The 20,017-nt window shown below is 41.7% G+C and overlaps 1 long non-coding RNA gene across 1 annotated transcript; it reads left to right on the top strand.

Annotated features, from left to right (window-relative positions):
- The first annotated feature begins 9,272 nt into the window (after positions 1 to 9,272).
- On the top strand, positions 9,273 to 18,408 carry LOC125436255. Its single transcript, XR_007245028.1, has 3 exons — positions 9,273 to 9,358; positions 14,716 to 14,843; positions 18,350 to 18,408. It is a non-coding gene; the product is annotated as an uncharacterized LOC125436255 (long non-coding RNA).
- Positions 18,409 to 20,017: the final 1,609 nt, after the last annotated feature.

The following is a 20,017-nucleotide window of genomic DNA, read 5'->3' as shown; positions in this document are numbered from 1 at the left end:
GTTGTGGGAGATGGAGATCATTGCCAGAATATTGTATTGATCCGTAATTGAGGTATTGTTTTGTTACTGGCAGTCATTTCCTGAGCTGGATAGCCCAGGGTAGCTCAATCTCATCAGATCTCTGAAGCTAAGCAGGGTCGGCTCTTATTAGTACTTCAATGGGAGACCACCAAGGAAGTCTGGGATCATGATACAGAGGCAGGCAGTGGCAAACCACTTCTGAAGGTCTTTTGCCTTGAAAATCTCAACCTGAATCTGTGATGGAATGTGGACCATCCCACATATACTGCAACCTAGCATGCAGTCTGCTGAATTGCAAAACTCTTGGTGCATTTGGGCAGCCTGTGAATGAGCCAAGTCCTATGTGTTTTTCACTCCAGACAGCTGGTTAGAGCAGACACATGAAGCAGTTCCAACCTAAGTTTAAATGTGGTTGGTGCATAAAGATCCCCACACACACACCCTTCAACATACTTTGCATAGCCTAATCCAATTTAGTGTCATCCTTTCTTAACAGCACCGTGTCATTATGACAAACAGCCATTTTCTTACCATTTTCCAGCTGTTTTTAGTGAGACATGTATTACAATGTACATTGAATCATAATCCAATTTATAAATGCAAGCCAATTTGACAGGAAAGTTTGTTTATGACTAGAATTTGCAAGATTAGACTGCTGCTAGGTACAGAGATGCAGAAATGGTTGTGCTCCTCTTAAACATCAACATGAGTAGTGAAAATAATAGGTAGTGAAAATAACTCATTAACACTTCTAATGAATGACATGGGGTATTGTTGTAACTAGAGACAGCATTTCAGTCTTTGAAAAGATTTGATTTTTTGAACTGTGTGATGAGAGTGCTATCAATGAAGAATTAATCCACTCAGGTAAAGTCTATGGTTTGGATTCAGACTAACAGCCCCATCCAAACCTGGAGGGCTTTTTGGAGGTATAGGGAGCAGGAAAAAGCCCTGGACCTCCCCACTGTCAAAAAGTCCCATAGAATGGTCATACACCACAGAAAGTCTGGTGAACATCCAAGAGCCATTGCACCGTGAACAGGACCAAAACCCCAGGAGGGAGCCAACTTGTGGTGGGATTCAGCAGGTTCGCACCACTTTGGCAGATTCAGCAGGTTCACACCACTTCGGTTGTTAAAACAGTGCTTGTAAACAACCAGTTGTGAAATTAGTTGAATCCTACCACTTGAGCCAACTAATATCAGCTCCATCCCCAGCAATGCCCCAGTACTGCCCCCCCCCCCCCCCGGTATGCCAGTGCAGCCCTGCTGCGGCCTGAACTTCTGGGTTTTGCAACGATGTGGCTGCTGGCACTACTGCCCTCTCTACCAGGGTAGGTGCTCCAGAGAGGGCTAATGCACCTATGCAAGGCCACACCACTCCCTGAAGCCCTTTCAACCCCTCCCCACCTTGGATGGGGCTGTACATTTTGCAATGACAGAATGGAACTTTTATTCCACCCCAGCCAATTGATCTCCATGAAATGGAATTACATTGGAAGGCTATAGTGGGAAAGAGGAATCAGTGGAAACTGCCAATTTAGTTTGAATGCAGCTATATCTTTATGGCCATTTTCCCATACACATTCCTACTGTTTGAACAGCATTTTGGTAGCAAAGTTGTGAATTTTACCAAAGAATTAACAGCGTGTGAGTTTTTTATCAGCTTGGCAGATTTATATTACAGTTGTAAAACAGGATTTGTGCCTGTATGTATTCCTATATAAGGTGGTTAGTTTTCTGTATTTTTTAAAATTCTGAACTTCTTTTGCAATAATTCAAGCATTAATGTATAAACAGCTGTTGCTCTTCCAGCGCCACTGCCATTAATTCATGATGTGAGTTCATGAATCCTTCTTCCAGCTCCAAATATCTTCTCTTACCCGTAGATGCCATAGGTGTAGTTCTGCATATCCTCCTGTTCTAATGTTGCATTTAGGATATGAACTTTGTCCTCTTATATTAGTCAAAGGGTTCTCATGATAGATTCTTTGTAGACTATAGAAGTGGAGTGTTAGACAAGAAAATAGGGGATAGTTAGACAAGAAAATTGGCAGTCCCTGCCTGCCCGAAGTGGTATGGCCTTACACTGGCATATTAGCCCTTCCTGGGGCATCTACCCTCGTGGAGAGGGCAGATGTGCCAGAAGCCACACATCCAATCTACAGCACTGGGCAGTCAGGGATGGCCAATTTTCTTGTCTAACACTCCAATCTAGTGAACCTGGCAGGCAAGGATGGTGCTACTGCTGCGCTGCCCCACTGCCTCCAGAGACCTTTTCAGCAGTGCAGAGAGGCAAAAACTCCTAACAACCTTCCCTACCATCTTAAAGCCCTCTAGTGGGCTAAATGGACTTACACCACCCAAAAGGGTGGCATAAGTCGAAGCCCTGGGCCATGAAGTAACTGGAAGCAAATTCAGGGTGGAAGGTGACGAATGTTGGCTCCACCCCAGGCCACACCTTTGGAATGCCACTAAGCTGGCAGGACTGACGGGGAAGGAGCACTGACATAGTGCTCAGCGCTGCATCTCAGAGGACCACAGGGCCACCCATGGCATATTTTCCCTTTTGTTGGGGTAAGTGCCTCAGGGAGAGCCAACCTGCTGGTTTGACCCTCCCTTGCCTCCAGGAGTTTTTTCAACACCCCCATCTGGACTGGGTTGTCAATCTTATTGGGAGCTATTGCGGAGCACCGGATTTGGAAAGATAGGTTTTAGTCACACTTGAGCCACGGACATATTGCACGTTCATCCTGACATTGTGCATGGGTCCTCAGAAATAAATTCCAATGAATTCTGTGCCGTTTGCTTCCAGTAAAGCGGGCACTGTGTCCTTAGATTCCTGCCTTTATACAGGGATAATTGCTACCAACGTCACATGTCTGTAGTGAGATAGATAAGATTAGGATTACAAAGCAATTTACATAATAGAACTGCTATGTAACTTATTAAAATCATCTTTAATTTGGTCAGCTCATGGGAATTGAATGGGAAAAGGAAAACTCGCTGCAAAAGGGATACATCTGGGACACCGCAAATGTCTTTTGCAGCGTAATTGATAACGCTCCTGTAAAGGCAAGCAAAACTGGTTATTACAAACCAGGCTTTTTAAAAAAAATCTGTGGTATGCAGAAATGTATCTTAAAGTCCTCTTCCAATATATGAAAGTTTAATATAGTAGATCACATTAACACTCCCTGCATTAGGAATATTTAATTCAATTGCTGGAGATCAACAAGACAAGTGCAGAGATTAATAAAACATATTGTGCTTAATGACAATAAGTTACATGGTAATGAATATTACGGCTGAAAACAATTGTAATATTAGACTCTTAAATTAATTTGATAATTTGTAAATATAACAATTAGCACTGAAACTGTTTTCACTTTTCTTTCTAAATTTGACTACCTATGAAATGCAGCAAATTTGAAATCAATATGTTATTCATGTTGCAATTTATACAGTTATAGGTATTCTGTTACAGATCTGGCAATAATCATTTTAATTACTATGTAAGTATTGCAGTTCAGAGTAAAACTAGTTAAAACAACATAATCATACAAGGAGTACTACAAAGCCTATCTAAAGAGAAAAGTACTAGTACAACAAAGCTAAAAGTTTTGGGTATTGTCCAGTCAAATTAAAATCATTGGAAGTTTCAAAGTTGCCTTAAATGCCCTTTAAATGGTGTCTTTTTGGTTTAAAATTGTCTTTTTGGTTAAAATTGAACAGGCAATTTAAACGTATAATTAATCCCATTAGGTTTGCTATCCTGTGCACAGGTTTGTGGAAGTGAGTCCCATTGGCCTCAGAGGGAGCTACTTCCCACTGAACATGGATAGGCTGTGGCTGTAATTTGTTTAAGTGAGCAACCACATACATCTTTTTTCTTGTTTCTGCAAACCTAGCAGTTGTCAAGCAACATAGTCTTTATATAGTCTTCAAAAACTAGAAGTAAATAAAACGATAATTGTCTTGTACAGGAAAGACCAACAAAAACTTATCAACAGTGAATAATTTTACCCAGAATTTTGCTAGTAAATTCAGGAAATAGTTAATTTAGAGGAAAGGTTTGATTCCAGTAAGTTTTCTTCAGGCATGCAAGAACTACCTTCTCTAGCATGACAAATCCATATCATAAGCGCAAAAGCTAAGATTTCCTGACAAGCAACTCTAAACAAAGTATGTAGATGTAGAATTAGTAGACTCTGAATTTAAGATGACCCAACATTTGATTCTGAATCTGGCTTGTGAAGGGTGGCTATAGGTTCAGAAGTCTGGAAGGGAGTGAAAGTAGGTTGTATTTACACTTTCCTGAATCTACTAATTTGAGAAATATCCTTGACAATTCTCCCCAACCTTAGTTTACCATAGCCCTAGCTTGGAAAAAGGTAATGTGTAAGAATCCTTTAAGGAACGTTCAGATCACTTTCTATGATTCCTGCAGATCCACAGACAACCAAAATTATCAGTTGTCACAATTTCAATCCCATAACTGTTAGGTTAGCCTTAATAATCCATTGCCTTAATATATAGGGCAACTTCCTACAAATGGTACAGTGTCCATGGAATAGTTCTCTAGCAACTTTTTGTCAGAAACCTAAACTTTCTCATAGCACATAATAGACAACTGCCTGGAAAAATGCAACTAGTACTCATAGGCCAATAGATGTACTCATTTCTCTGTTATGCCTACTGCAGTTCCATTGTTTTCCACATAGTCATACGAATATAAATCCTATCAAGATGTAATTTAAAAATATTATTCTCAAAAGTATTCAGAAGGTAGGTATTGTGGTAGCTGCATGATTTCGGAGGGGGGCACTGTACTTAATATACTTGAAGTGTTTTTCATCTTAATATACTTGAATTGATATATTTTTCCCCTTCTCTGTTATATTAAAGGTCATATAGACTCTCTCTTATAAACAGTTTAAAACCCAAGTGCCATAATAAAGTTTGGTCTGAGCGGCACATACAGTTTTTGTAACAAAGCATTCAAAATTTTACAGCATACTTAAATTGAAGTGTCCTCTTAGATCTCCTCTCTTTTTTGGTTGTATCTAGATTGCTTGCATTAATACTGCAAAATTGTTTACATTTGACCTTGCGAAGATGTCTAGTACTTGTATATTTATCTAATAAAGAATGATTGGCAAATGATGTGGTACAATTGAGATATGTGAATGCATGGATAGTACCAAATTGGGGAACTCTTGCTATGCTTTACAGTATAGTAAAATCCACACATTAATATGTGGCTACCTTCTGAACAATATTTTTATATTTATGTTGGCTCTTTTGTTTATATAATGATGCTTAATTTCCTTTACAAATTGTTTGATGAATGATCCTTTTTTATTGTATCTGTTAACGAGGCAATGTTTACTGTATTTTGGGAAATATTTTAAATACACATGAACATTTGGACATACATTTTCCCCCTCTTAAAAATTAGCATTCTGTGTATCCATGGAAAAGGTGCAAATATCCCAAAGGGGTCAAAAGGATTGCTAGGGAAAAAGGAATGTGGAAAAGATCAATGACAGCCAGTGCCTTCTGCTAATGGATTACTGGATGCAACCCAACGTTTCTGACCATTTTATTAATAACAATTTTTTTTCTAATTGTGCTTTATTGTCACACTTTCATAAACTGCAGTTTATTGAGGATTACTGCTGCTTGCAGCCACCTGCCCTACAGGGATGGCAATATATGGGATATGCCTTTTCTACAGGCAAATGGAAGAGAACAAAGAAGCAGATGAACCAGAATTTACAGGCAAACTGATCATTCTTATTTGTCGACTGATGAGCTAACTAAAGTTTGTTGTGCAAAACATGGTTTAAATAGTACATGATTTGTCATGACAACTGAATTCTGCTTGATCCTGAAATGTCCTGAATGCCCAAATCCAGAAGGAACATACTCTTAATTTAAATGTACCAAATGTGGTTGTGGTAGCATTTACAAAATATTACCATGTTGAAATAAATATAATCGCAAAATAGCACAGTATTTTGTCACTTTTTTTTCTTTTCCAGTACTATGTTCACTTGGTCTAAGGACTGATTCATGCAGGATGAATTTCATATAGAAATATAGCATGTTGCATGGTTAATGCCATGTAACTGAAGGCGAGTCAACTTGTAGGTTCTTGCATTCTGTTTCCTCTGTGAGTATATTTCTATGTGCGATGGACCTAAGACTTCCTGATAACAGATTCTTCTGACAAAACATTCATTTACACTCAACATATATAACAGCGTGTGATGAGACAGAGAAGTTCTGCCATAAAAAGGATGTCCTATTAGGATTTTTGTTTCATGTGAAGCAGCTATACCTTTTCCAAGTTAATCTTTATGCTTTCGGTATTTTTTTTTAATGAGAAAAGCTTAGATCATATTTTTTCTGTTTAATATATTTTCTCTTCCCAAATATGTATAGTGTCTGCAGTGTTTCTTTATGAGAGTCTCCCTGTTTTCATGTATTCAACAATATTAGGGGTTGAAAATTCATTTTGAGAAGCTGCCAGGTAGTACAGATGAACAAATGCATGCTAACACTGCTGTAGGCTGACCAATTACCCATATGAGCAGCAATTATATTAGCGTGCAAAGGCAATTGGAGGGAAAATTGGACCCTCTGGACATCCAGCTGAGTAAACAGGCATGAGGAAGGATGTGTTAGTTTGAATAAAACACAGCTAAGCTAATTTTTAAAAAAGCAACAGACATGAACTTATATTTTTGTGGGCTCATTTCAAAACATTTTTTGTGAGTAGCTTTACTGTTTCAAAACTTTTCCTTTGTTAAAGTATTGATTTGTGATTAGTCATAGTCCCATGTATCATCATGCATGCATTTAGAGGTATTGATAATCGTAAGGGGAAATATGTATTATGTGGAACCTGGTAATAGCTCCCAGTGCTAGCTTTATGGTCAGTGTGGGCAATATTCTTCCCCATTTTCTTGGGCTTGATAGGTTTGGCCAAGACATATGAGAAATTCGTAACATAAATGAGCAGGTGCAGCAGAGAAATTGTCCCTTCACACAGCTGTTTTACTTAGAAGCTAGCTCCTTCAGCATCCCATGTGGCATACTTCTGGTACCAGAGAAGTGTTCCATGATGAGTGAAATGTCACCCTCATTGAATACCAGTGCACTTTTAGTCAATCTTAACTTTGCAAGTTGGGACCAGAAAGATCTAATATTACTTATCATCAAGATACTATTTCTTGATTGATCCCACAGAATGTAACACGTGGAATGAATAAAATGTTGCCTTTCATTGGGACATCTATTGGTGTTCAAAATCCTCAAGTTTTAAAACTCCTGAGTTTTTCAGACATGAGTATTCCAAACAAAAGCAAATGTAGCATATATTTCACCCAGTAGTCTCTCTAATCCTTCCCTAGTGCTGTACGGAATATTGCAGACACTGAGCAGAACTCAGAGGCATGGGAGAACTCCTCTGTCAGGTGACCCCTTATCTGTATGACACCAATATGGTGGCCATGCAGTTAAACATCCTCATGGTTTTCAGTGAAGGTTGATTTCCCCTTTGGCAAGGATGTTTGAAAAGAATGTTGCTTTCCAAGAAGAAAAGATGCAGAACAAAGGCAGTTAATGGCAAACCTTCAATTATCTTTTGGCTTTAAAAAACCTGTGAGGAGTTGCTGCAAACTGCTACAAACTGCAAAGTGATGAAAAAGAAAAAGATAGTTTGTGTGGCCTAGCCTATCAAGTAAGACTTCCTTCAACGTTTCAGGTTGGGTTGTGTCTGGGAATTGCTCATTTCTTGTCAACTGCTTTGAGCACAAAATAGCTCTAGTCTTCAGCTCCAGGTTGCTTAGATATGTTGAAGGAAGGTCAAGTTTGGGATGTGTTTGTACAACCACCATTACAGCTGGATTCACAAACAGCACCTGTGGTCAGGGGCGCTTTTACTTCACTCTTGGAGAAAGTTGATCTGACCGCTTTAATGCATATCTTGATTATATCCAGATTAGATTATTGTAATATTTTCTACATGTGTCTTTGGAAAGTTTTCAGAAACTTCAGTTGGTCCAAAATGGGCCAAGAGATTATCATATCCTTTGATATATAACTTTACATTGGAATTTTCACATGAGGTCTGATCTCTGCTTTTGTCCATCTGAAGTTTGGCTGGAGGTTATATCAGACACTTTAAAATGGTGGTGCCCCAGGCCTTGGGAAGTTCATTTCCCCCCACCCCATTCATTTGCAGGCAACAGCTGAAAACATTTAACTGAAATATTTGTTTGGATGCTTCCCTATATGTTAGAAAAATACTATTACCTGATCACAAGAAACCAGCATGTTAGGAAGTATTTTCCTGTTATACTAATTTTCAATTTTCAGTTCCTCTGTTTGATTTGTGTGTTATCTTTTCCTTAAATACTGAAGTCTTCAAGATGTTATGTGCTTTGTAAACCATTTTTTCTAGCACTCTTTCAAAATATTGTCCATTAAGTTTCAAAGTGACATCTTAAAGAGATATATTATGCTTTTTTAAAGAAGTATATCATGCTGCAGTAATCACTGTCACTCGTGGTTTATCAGAATCACCTAAGTAAACAAATACATGTGGGTTTAACATAGTAAGTTATGACTGATGGCTATATAGATTGCAAAGGAAAAGAGGGGGGAAAAGTGACGGAGCTAGATAAATGTTACTTTGATGAGAAAGGCAGGACTTTTATCTAAAGAAAGGACATTTTTCTCCTCCAAACATGAAAACAATGGAAGCCTTATCCACCTCACCGCATCCGCAACTCTAATACTAAAGCTTTAGTAAAAGGAGCAGGGGGACTGTCTTTGCACAAGAGAAAATAAAGCACGATTCATAAGCGTGGGGAGGGGAAAGGTTTGCTGGCAGACAGGTATTTGCATTTCATTAAAGGAAAGGTAACCTGTTGGAAAGGAGGACCTCGGGGAGATTAAGGTTTACATTTGATGTGGTGTATCCAGGGATATCATAGAAAACTGCACATATCACTTTAAAGCTCCAGGCAGGTGTGTCCCCAGTATGTACCTCACTAGGAAATGTTGCCTATGTGTGCACAATGGATCATGTTCCCATACTTTAACAAGCAAGCTTTTTGAAAAATGGATGACGAATACAAAGGCTGCTGGAAGATAGGTAATTTATATGCTGTGTGTGTGTGTGTGTGTGACTGAGCACTTTTTCCTGAAGCACACTGAGCACATTAGTTTCCTTGTTGGCTGATGAACAGAGAAGTCTCATAGCTAATAACCAGAGGGAAGTCACTCACTACTGAATGCCAGCGATGGGAGATCATGTATCCAAGGTTAGCTCATTCCTGGTGTAAATAAGATTGCAATGCTTGTTGTTTTTATTTCAGAGAAAAACGCTTCAAAGCAGCCAGCAAGAACCAAGTTCTATTACAAGCAGGACCAGCCTTCTCTCGAAGCCAATTTATATATCAGAATAGGTGCAAAAAACTTTTCCTGCACTGTGTATACCACTTTAGCCCAAAGGTCATATATTCCTATACTGTTGCACGTAGAAAAATATTGTTTAAAGGAAAAAGATATGCTGAACCCTTCCCAATGTGTTTCAGGATATATGTCAGGAATGCAGAAGGCTCCTGGATCTATCACAGGCATTTCCAGTTATTTAAAAAACTGGTATTTCTCTGCCTGACCTTGGCCAGCCACTGCTATGCAGACAAGGCAGTACTAAATAATGTGGTTACATAGGTAATGTTTAAATGTGCTCAGAATTTCTCTAGATGGGGAACTTTAATTCACATGCTCATCTTGAAGTGGTACAGAAAAAGGGGAAAAACAATTTGCATCCATTTCCAATTCAGAAGGAGGCGATGAACAAAATCCTGGAGTGTGCATAAATTTTCTTCAAAGACTGATTTGACTCCCACAACAGACCTCCACTATGCTGTTCCTGTTGGGGAAAGGACTCAGCAGGCTGCAGTAGAAGGTGGAATTGGTAGATATCATCACACATCACTCTAACAAAAACTTAGTTACTTCAATTTTCACAACAGTAGCTGGATAGAGGCCAACTCTAACAACTCAAATTAACAAAAAAGTGTTAAGGCATTCCCTAAAAAGAGGTGGGGATGGGAAGACACAATAGGACAGCAACTATACCCTTTTCAGGATAAAGATAACATCTGAGTTGAGAATTCATCTGTCATTTCCTGGACCATCTCTGTTCTAGAGGCCTTCTGCACAGTAGGATTTGACCTTAGTTTGACCTAGGTTTGACCTGGGTACTCCGCACAGCTGTAGAGTTTGACTTGTGTCTGTCTCTGCTCCCCCCCCCCATTAAATTTTCGAGCTCGACTGGGAGGTACAACTTTTTGCCGAACCCGGGTTGAATTCAAGCTGAAGCTGGCACAGTGTGCAATGATGTCGGTATAGATTTTTATGGGGGGGGGGGTTGGGGGCGAAGCCATGCCCCCACCTGCCCCTGGTAATACCTCCCTAAGCCATGCCCCTGGCCTCAGTGCTTATAAAAGCAGCTCTCCGAGGCCAGAGACAGCAGACTCCCCTGCCCTGCCTGCCCCACCCCCCCTCATCCTGCCCCTCACCGGCTGGGCTCCCAGCTGGGAGCCGACAGTCCCTTCTCCCTCCCCTCCAGGCAGAGGCGTAGCTGGGGAAAATGGAGCCCAGTGCAAAACCTGAGGTTTACACCCCCCCATGGGTGGCTGCTGTTATGCTGAAATCCACCCCCAAACAGCATCACTTTCAATGGTGTTTAAATTAGGGAGCCCAGTTCCTCACCAGAGACTGTTGAGAAAACTCAGCAATGAAGGAATAAGAGGGGAAGTCCTCCTATGGATTAAAAACTGCTTGAGAAACAGGAAACAAAGAGTGGGTGTAAATGGGAAGTTCTCACAATGGAGAGATGTAGGGAGTGGTGTCCCCCAAGGATCCGTATTGGGACCAGTGCTCTTTAACCTATTCATAAATGACCTGGAAGTAGGGGTGGGTAGCGTGGTGGCCAAGTTTGCAGATGAGACCAAATTATGTAGGGTGGTGAGAACCACAAAGGATTGCGAAGAGCTCCAAGCGGACCTTGATAAATTAGGTGAGTGGGCTCAGAAATGGCAAATGCAGTTCAATGTAGCAAAATGTAAAGTGATGCACATAGGGGCAAAAAATCCAAACTTCACATACACGCTACAGGGGTCAGTGCTATCAGTCACAGACCAGGAAAGGGATTTAGGCGTCTTAGTTGATAGTTCCATGGGGATGTCAACTCAATGCATGGCAGCTGTAAAAAAGGCAAACTCTATGCTGGGATCATTAGGAAAGGAATTGAGAATAAAACTGCAAGGATTGTCATGCCCTTATATAAAGCAGTGGTGCGACCGCACTTGGAGTACTGTGTCCAGTTCTGGTCGCCGCATCTCAAAAAGGATATTGAGGAGATAGAAAAAGTGCAGAGAAGGGCAACAAGGATGATTGAGGGACTGGAGCACCTTCCCTATGAGGAGAGGCTGCAGCGTTTGGGACTCTTTAGTTTGGAGAGGAGGCGGCTGAGGGCGGATATGATTGAAGTCTACAAAATTATGCATGGGGTAGAAAATGTTGACAGAGAGAAATTTTTCTCTCTTTCTCACAATACCAGAACCAGGAGGCATCCATTGAAAATGCTGGGGGGAAGAATTAGAACTAATAAAAGGAAACACTTCTTCACGCAACGTGTGATTGGTGTTTGGAATATGCTGCCACAGGAGGTGGTGATGGCCACTAACCTGGATAGCTTTAAAAGGGGCTTGGACAGATTTATGGAGGAGAAGTCGATTTATCCTCCTTGATCTGAGATTGCAAATGCCTCAACAGACCAGGTGATCGGGAGCAACAGCCGCAGAAGACCATTGCATTCACATCCTACATGTGAGCTCCCAAAGGCACCTGGTGGGCCACTGCGAGTAGCAGAGTGCTGGACTAGATGGACTTTGGTCTGATCCAGCTGGCTTGTTCTTATGTTCTTATTCTGCTTTTAAATCCATCTTAAAGGGAGAATCTGGGGTCCCCAGTTAAAACAACATTGAAAGTGATGCTCTTTTGGGGTGGATTATGCCCCACCCTGAAACAGCAACACTTTCAATGTTTAAACTGGGGACCTCAGATTCTCCCTTTAAATCTATGCCGAAAGGGTTGGATTCAAAAGGAGAATCTGGGGAAATTTGGGGGGTGCCTGCTGTCAGGAGTCAATTGTTAAGCTAACAGCACCAAACTTTCCGGGTATCTTTAGGAGACTCTCCTGATGATACCACCCAGGTTTGGTGAAGTTTGGTTCAGGGGGTCCAAAGTTATGGACCTTCAAAGGTGTAGCCCCCATCTTCCATTAGCTCCCATTGAAAACAATGTGGGATGGGCACCCCTTTTGGGAGTCCATAACTTTGGACCCCCTGAGCCAACCTTCACCAAACCTAGGTTGTGTCAGCAGGAGATTATCCTGATGATACCACCTAGGTTTAATAAAGTTTGGTTCAGGGGGTCCAAAGATATGGACCCTCAAAAGTGTAGCTCCATCTACTATTAGTTCCCATTGGAAACAATGGGGGATGCAGGCGCCCCCTTTGGGGTTGTATCATCAGGAGTGTCACCTGACAATATCCTGCAATTTTGGTGCCACTAGCCTACAAAATGCGCCCCATGCAGGTCAAAAACCGAAAAAACACTTTAAAATACAAAAAAACCCACAAATGGAGGGCGTAGCTTCGGACATGCAATGGGGGGGTTGAACCCGAGAACCCCCCCTTACCTACATCCTTGACAGTGCAGAATCTCCCTTGCCTTGACTCTCCCAGCCAGCCAATCACAGTGCACTATTTTGGTCATGCGCAGAACGGGAAACTCGCGGCGGTGAAAAACGAGCCTTAAAAAAACCCCTTCTCGTGCACAAAGCAACGGCTCAGCTCTGCTCGTTCTGCTTCAACAGAGAAGGCTCGCAAAAATGCAGATTCCCGCCAGTTTGTGACAGGTGGGAAATCGGTGCTTTGTGACGTCACAAATTAGCTCCTATGTGGCAAAATGAAAAATAAGGGACACATATACACGTTTTCCGCCATAGAATGGCAGCCAATCGGGAATGAGGAGCGAAAGATGGGAGGAGGTAACCCCGCCCTCTGAACTCGGGTCCGGAGAGATGACCCGGCTGCTGTGCGGAATAACAGAAGAGTCGAGCTCAGGTAACGATTTCCGCAGACACGAGTCGAACCTAGGTCGCCTCTGTTGTGCGGAAAGCCCCCTAGAATGCCTTGTTTGGGTCCTGGCGTCTGCCTACCTAGTTCTGTCCCCAAGGCACTAGGGCAGGGGTAGGGAACCTGCGGCTCTCCAGATGTTCAGGAACTACAATTCCCATCAGCCCCTACCAGCATGGCCAATTGGCCATGCTGACAGAGGCTGATGGGAATTGTAGTTCCTGAACATCTGGAGAGCTGCAGGTTCCCTACCCCTGCACTAGGGCATAAGCAAAGCATTCAAGAACAAAGGTGGTCCAGGAAATGGTGGATGAATTCTCAAATCTGGTCTCAACTTTATCCTGAAAAGGGTATAATCAGGGAAAAGTACCAGAAACTTGGAACAGTGTCTAGAGAGCAGGAGTTTCTTAGATTAAAGAGAAAATTCACTTTCATGTTTGATGCTCATAATTTGCATTTTTAATATTTATTTATCTTACATACACTACAAGTTGCAGATGGTTTATTTGACTATAACTGCACACCCAATAATCACAATCCCAACTATGAGTTGACCTATTATATTTTCTGATCCCATTCCTTTTTGGTAGCAGAAGTTTAGCTTCATAACAATCCTGTTTGATAAATTAGGCTGATTTGGTTAAAGCAAGTAGAGAATTGAGCCTCCTACATACTAATCCTACATTCTCAGTTCCTATCTGTACACTGAAGGCATATATTGGTTTTATACCTCTTTAATTGCTGCCCTCCTTCCCCACATATTTCTCTCTCTCTCTCTCTGTGTGTGTGTGTGTGTATTTCTAATTGCTAAAACTTAGTCAGTAATGCTTAATGACCACCAGATAACGTCAATCTCTAGAGTTTACGGGCAAAAAGCAGTAACAGTTAAACAAATTTAAGAATTCAGCATGGATATGCTGTTAGACAGTGTATATATCAAAGCTAACCATTAATTATTGATATATAAGAGAAGAAATAATAATTACGTAATGATTTTTAAAATAAATATGCAACCCTGGAAGTGTAGCCTTTATGTGAATAAATGGCCTGAATTCTTTTTGTCTCGAGGAAAAAAATAACATTTGGAGGCCTGCCTGTGGCAGGAGATTCACAGAGATATCCTACATAAATTACTTGTATCTAAACCCATCAAAATGAATGTGTCTGGACTGGTGTAACTGCACAGGACTATTCTGTCAATTAAGAACAATCCAGGACTATTTCAGGTCTCCTCCACATATGCAGCCCAAGGGAAAAGTGGATGGGGGGGGGGGGGGGGTGGACTGTTCCACACTGGCAGCGAGGGGTCTGTGTCAACATTTCAGTATTTCTCCTGTACAAAAAATTATTTGCAAAATTTAGCACATCAGGGAAAAGTCTAGCTGGTTAAATGCAGTATTCATTTCCTAACTGCAAGAAAGTATTAGCATAGGGGAACTTTTTACAATGTGATCTATCTCTTTCAGTTTGAAGTAGAATAGTCCGTTCTACTTTCTCTGCACTCAGCCATCCATACCCTTATAGGCCTTAAAGCCTTGCAAAGGGGCTACTTTATCAGGATCAGAGCTCTTCCAAAGTAGACTTATATTTCAAGGTATGTATTTGTTTATTTCAAAAGCTGCCATCTTTCATTTTGCACAAAAAATCTGGTTCCATTGGCCTTGTGGTTGTGCATTTGAAGTTAAAATAAGGGCTTTGAATTTTGAGATGCGTATTATTTTTTCTGGAATGTTTAGCTACTTGCCTTCAGGTTTCTAACTTTTCATTAAAGCTACTATGCAGGGGGTTCCTTGGTCTATGTACATGGCATTAACAGACTCTTCTTTCCTACCCCATATTGAAACTCATGGGATGTTTTTAAAAGCAGACTGAATTGAGTCCTAGCCTCTTCAAAAGTGCTGGCACATCAACCAAAGCTGGTGAAAAACAAGTAGTGCAAGACACACTACATGAATTTTCAGTAAGGAATTCCAGGTGCACATTTGCTTACAGGACCCTGGGAGGACTGGGGAATGGACCCCGTTACAGTGTATTATGTAGTGGCCCTTCAGTTTGACCCTGAATGTGGTAAATATAAGTATGTATACAGGGAAGAAGAGTACTTCCACAGTGCTTTGGCTGCTCAAATTTATTTATTTGCATCATTTCTACACCACCACCACCCCCGTAGGAACCCAAAGCAGCTACAACATAATCCTTTCCTCCCTATATTTTCTTCTCACAGCAACCCAGGGAGATAGCTAAAAGTGACAATTTGTGACTAGCTTGGGGTCACCCAGCAAGTTTTCATGGCAGAATGTGAATTTGAACTTGTGCCTCCCATATCCTAGTTTGATAACTCTAACTGCCACACCTGCTGGCAACCCTAATATTAACCAACAACAAAATACTGGAGCAGAGCTGAATAATCTCCTCAGTAAATGGGTTTCCTCCCACATGTCTCTGAAACAGGTGGGTTGATGTCTTGCACTTATTTGATTTAAAAATACTTTTTCACCTGCAGGTTTATAAGAATGTCATATTATTTAGACTTAAGACCCTGATCCATCCTGTGCATCTGCTAAGCTAGTGTAGGCCTCAATTAGGAATGCCAGTCGCCTGGTGGAATGTGGGGAGCTTCTGAACCTAGAGTTCATCACTAGACTACAGGTTTATCCCCTGTAGCAAATGGATGCTTTGGAGGGTGGACTGTATGGCATTGTAACCCATTGATGTCCCAGTCCAACCCAGGTTTCATACTCAAATCTCCAGAAGTTTCCCAAGCTGGATCTGGCAACCTTATCCCCCCTACCCTGCAATGGGCCCCCTACCCTGCAATGGGCCAGGGAAGACCTGGCAACTCCAGCCTCAATGCTGTTTCCTTCCCTCCCTCCCTGGGCAGTCCTTGGTATGTGATGGAATCTCTTTTCCTGCACCTTGAATCCATTACTCCATGTCCTAGTCTCTGAGGCAGTAGAAAACAAGCTTGCTTCCTCTTCGACATGGCATCCCTTCAAATATTTAAACATACCTATCATGTCCCCCCTTAACCTATGTTTTTCCAGACTAAAATCCCTAGCTCTCTAAGCATCTCTTCGTATGGAGCGGACCAGACCTTTTACAATTTTTGTTGCCCTCCTCTGGATCCATTCCAGCTTGTCAATATCCTTCTTGAATTGCTGTGCCCAGAACTGTACACAATATTCCAGGTGCGGTCTAACCAATGCAGAATAGAGAGATACAATTACATCCCTCGATCTTGAAACTATACTCCTATTGATACAGCCCAAAATCGCATTGACTTTCTTGGCCGCTGCAACACACTGCTGACTCATGTTTAGTTTATGGTCTACTAAAACTCACAGATCTCTTTCACATGTAGTGTTGTCAAGCCAGGTTTCACCCATCCCATATCTGTGCATTTCATTTTTCTTGCCTAAGTGTAGTATCTTACATTTCTCTCTGTTGAAATTCATTTTGTTTGTTTGACCCTGCTCTCGAATCTGTCCAAGTCATTTTGAATTCTGATGCTGTCCTCTAGGGTATTAGCTACCCCTCCTAATTTAGTGTCATCTGCAAATTTGATTAGCATGCCCTCTATTCCATCATCCAAGTTGTAGATAAAAATATTGAATAGTATGGTATCAGTCAGAAATTGAAAGCTTGTTTTACAACACATCACTGACTCTGGAGATTTTGCGGTTATACATCTATATTTATGAGAATTCTGTTACATTATTACAAATTTTCACTGGTCCTTGGAGCCATACTGTTTTTTTAACCATCAGGTTTCATGTTTAATTACCACTTTCGAAAGCTGTTGCTACCACAAAACCTAATCCTAACATTTTCACAGTTCTTGTAATATTACTAAAGCGATGACAAAAGTATTGTAGTGTATAAATAAATAAATATTAGATAATCCTAGTGGTGGGATTCTAATTGTTAAGCTACCCATTCACAACCCTTGCAGCGTGCTCCCCGCTGCCTACTTACCTGGCTGCTCTGCCCCCCTTTTTGATGTTTGGCTGTGGGGAGGCGAGGGAAGCAAAGGAGCCGGGCTTCTTTCACCAGCTGGCTGTGCACCTGGGGACTGGCTACATGGCCCAGGGGGTCCTTTCTCCAGCATTGGTCAGGAGACCTGGTTGGGCGGCAGCTGCCGGAGGCCCCCCGTGGGTGGCTGACTGGCCGCAGATCGGGCTGCGCGCCTGGGCAGGCAGTGCGACCTGCTGGGGTGGCCTTTCTAGGCTAGGGCAGGCTGCGTTGCCGGCCCATATGCGCAGCCCTTCTGCAGGCCACCCAGGTATCCTGGCTGCTGCCCTATCCTGGGAATGCCATTGCAGCGTGGCCTGCTGAGGTGGCCTTTCCTGGCTAGGACAGGCTGCGCTGCCAGCTCAGGCAAGTGGCCCGATCTGTGGCTGGTAAGCCCCCTATGGGGGCACCTACCTGCCGATTGGGCTGCAAACCTCTGGGCCAGTGACGTGGCCTTTGGGGGAAGCCTTCTTGCACCCGGCTGCGGGGCTCTGAAAGCTTCCTCGCTCCCCCTCCCCTGGGAAAGGGAAGGATGGAGCTTTGAGCATCTCGGAGCAGCCGGCCGCTTTTAGCAACCGGTTTGCCTAAACTGGTGCAAACTAGCTGAATCCCACCACTGGGTAATCTTCATTATCTTACAACAAAAAGTTAGTCCTAGCCCTAGCCGAATTTATTATAATTCTACTACTAGTCCTAGCCTAGCCCAATGTATTATAATTCTACTACTGCTTTAAAAAGCTCCTTTTAAGTGAATATTGGAGCCAATATAGAATACTACTGGTTAAAAATGAGTTCATGCATCCCCACTGAATGGTGCAACTAGCAATGTCAAGAGCTTTGTGTATGTAACCCCCATGCCCAGAATGGGTTGGCCCAGAATGGGTTGACCCAGAAAGGGGTGGAGTCTGAAGGGAAGCAGAATGCTGCAGAACTCAGAGCTCTTTGGAGAAGACAAGGGTACCAGACTCGGACCTTGATTTCTATAAGCCCTTAACACCTTGTTAAGGTAATTTGCAATATTGTTGGGAACTACTGGGAAGGTAGTTGTTGTTTTTGCTATGTTGTAAATGTTGGAGTTTATTGTTTCAGGGTTTTCTTTTGTGGTTGTAATGGGTGAGAGTTCTCCTGGAGACCTTCATCATGTTGCAACCTGTTCATCAAGCCCTTGGAGTCTTCAGGAGCCAGCCAACTTGCAAAGAAGAATTTGGACTTGGCAATATCAGTAGACTGTAAATAGAAGGACTTGAAATGCAACCTGAACAGGACCTTGAATTGTAACGTTAAATGTTGATGTTTTAAAAGTGTTAATTGTAAAGAAAAGTAAACCATTTTGTTGTTTAAAATTGTTGTTGCAACTCATTCCAAGTACTGCCCCACAGAACCCACAAGCTGAGGTTACATGTACATTTATTTTTACTTTGTACAAAACAATATTCTAATGCAAAATAATCAATAAACTCCAGCCAGTTTTTTTTTTTTTGCTCACCTTGGCCAATTCTTATCCTTGTTGCAGCCCTTGGTCCACATGGTTTTTATACATGTAGGTCCCATGATTCCAAACGTAACATTTGTAGTAGGCAAAGGGAAAACTCCATTTTTTATGAGTGAAAAAGCTGTCTGGTTCCGACCCTTAATGTTTCCACTGAGAATTGCTAGGAAATATTAAATTAATAGGTGGACATGTAGGTGGCACAACATGTAGGTGGCACAAATTGTTGGTAAACAATTTAAAGTCACAGCTCCTCAGGTTTTTTCCAAACTGTGCCAGATTAAGGTACTTTAAATATTTTACCATATTTGATTGGACATATTTTTTTAATCAGTCCAGTTCTTGTGGTCATCACCACTACAAACAATACATGCATTTCTATGTACAGTGCTTCCATGGTATATGTGGAAATGACATTTTAGTAAGTGGGATGGTGTGGCATTTCTCCCCTCCTTCCATGTTATGATGGCCTGTGCTGCTGTGTTGGCGTAAAATGAGGCAGAGGAAGATGGTTAGAATGCAGTAGTATTGCCGGGCTTGAGAAGAACGCATTTCTGTGTTACTTGTGAGGCACTCTGAAAAACTACACAATTGTTATCTTGTACTCAGAATACTTAAAACAAAAAGTAGAACAAAGCTTCTTTTTACCCTTCCTCTCTACATTCATAGAAAATATTCTTATTGGGGGTGGGGGTAGTACTCATTAATAAACATTCACCCATTGCAGAAAAACGATTATGAAATGAGATTTTCCTAAGATCAAACTTCTGTATTATGTAAACAACAAATTACTAGTTACCTGCTTACTAAACACCTGCTTAACCAAAATCAACTATAACTGAAGTAATTGCAGGCAGAGGCGTATCTAGGCAAACTGGAGCTCTGGGGAAAATCTGAGTCTGATGCCTCCCCCCCCCCATGGGCGGCCACCCTCCTGCACCGTGACCAAACAATGATTCTTTCCACCAGATCGTTTCAAAGTCACCATCACATTATAGAACATCCCCCAACTCACAAATCTGAACACAGCAATGGGCCATGCCACACAGCAGAAATAATTTTTGGAAAACATTTTCAAAATGCTTTCAAAATGCTTTATTACTGCTATGAAAACATTTTATGGTGTTGTATGCAGTCCCCCCAGTTGGGGGAAACAGCATCACTTTCAATGTTATTTAAACTGGGGACCCCAGATTCTCCCTTTAAGGTGGATTTAAATGGAGAATCTGGGCTCCCCGGTTTAAACAAGTGATGCTGGAATCCACCCC

The sequence above is a fragment of the Sphaerodactylus townsendi genome, linkage group LG07, assembly GCF_021028975.2.
Source record: "Sphaerodactylus townsendi isolate TG3544 linkage group LG07, MPM_Stown_v2.3, whole genome shotgun sequence".
NCBI classification, from domain to species: Eukaryota; Metazoa; Chordata; class Lepidosauria; order Squamata; family Sphaerodactylidae; genus Sphaerodactylus; species Sphaerodactylus townsendi.
This window is presented reverse-complemented; position numbering and strand designations above follow the sequence as displayed.